At 41.4% G+C, this 1075-nt stretch overlaps 1 protein-coding gene across 1 annotated transcript in view; it reads left to right on the forward strand.

Moving 5' to 3' along the window:
• ATP10D (ATPase phospholipid transporting 10D (putative)) overlaps window positions 1-1075 on the forward strand; it is a 144008-nt gene that overhangs the window by 117204 nt on the left and 25729 nt on the right. The window lies entirely within an intron of this gene.

A 1075-nucleotide genomic window follows, 5' to 3' on the forward strand; every position in this document is an offset into this window, starting at 1 on the left:
AGCCAGTCAGGGTGCAGTGTAGCAACGATGAAACATACAACTTTCCTCTAGTTTTTAAATGCTTCCTCCCCCCCAACTATCATGATCCCAATTCTACCTTACAAATCTGGCTAGACCAGATAATGTACACCGATACAGATAGGAACTGGAAACACAGGGAATCCAGGACAGCGGATCCCTTCAGGACCAGTGTTGAGAGTGGAGATACTGGGATGGTGGAGGGTAGGTGGGGTAGATAGATAGGGGGAACTGATTACACGGATCTACATATAACCCCCTCCCTGGGGGACGGACAACAGAGAAGTGGGTGAAGGGAGACATCAGACAGTGTAAGACATGACAAAACAATAATAATGTATAAATTATCAAAGGTTCATGAGGGAGGGGGACAGGGAGGGAAGGGAAAAAATGAGCTAATATCAAGGGTTCAAGTAGAAAGCAAATGTTTTGAGAATGATGAGGGCGACAAGTGTACAAATGTGCTTGACAAAATAGATGTATGCATGGATTGTGATAAGAGTTGTATGAGCCATATATATATATATATATATACATATACATATTGCTAAGGTCTATCTATCTATCTATCTATCTATCTATCTATCTATATCTATCTATATCGCCAAGGTCTGAAAACAGAAAGGGCAAGCTACCATGCATCACGATGGAGGTGGGGGAATCAGGAGTTGAATGCTATACTTTTTCCATATGAAAACTCTAAACAATCACATCAGTAAGCTGCTGGGTATAAAAGCTGCCCTTTAGAAAGGAAGAATTGCCTCACAACTCAGGGCCATCAGTCAATTCCAAGTCATAGTGACCTTATTGACCCCTATGGTTTCTGGGGGCAGAAAGCCTCAGTTTTCTCCTGTGGAGTAGTTGGTGGGTTTGAACTGCTGAGCTTGTAGTTTGCAGCCCAACACATAACCTTTTACTCGACAAGGGCTCCTTGAGGAATTGGATAGAGATAAAAATTTCAGAGTCATAAGACTCCTAATGATATTTAACATCTTGACATGAGATGCAATCGCTGAATAAGGGAGTATAAATGAATAGAAAGAGAAGAGACATTTAA

This window comes from Echinops telfairi, unplaced genomic scaffold (assembly GCF_000313985.2).
Source record: "Echinops telfairi isolate 266 unplaced genomic scaffold, ASM31398v2 ScPeMD7_7468;HRSCAF=8506_0, whole genome shotgun sequence".
Classification (NCBI taxonomy): Eukaryota; Metazoa; Chordata; class Mammalia; order Afrosoricida; family Tenrecidae; genus Echinops; species Echinops telfairi.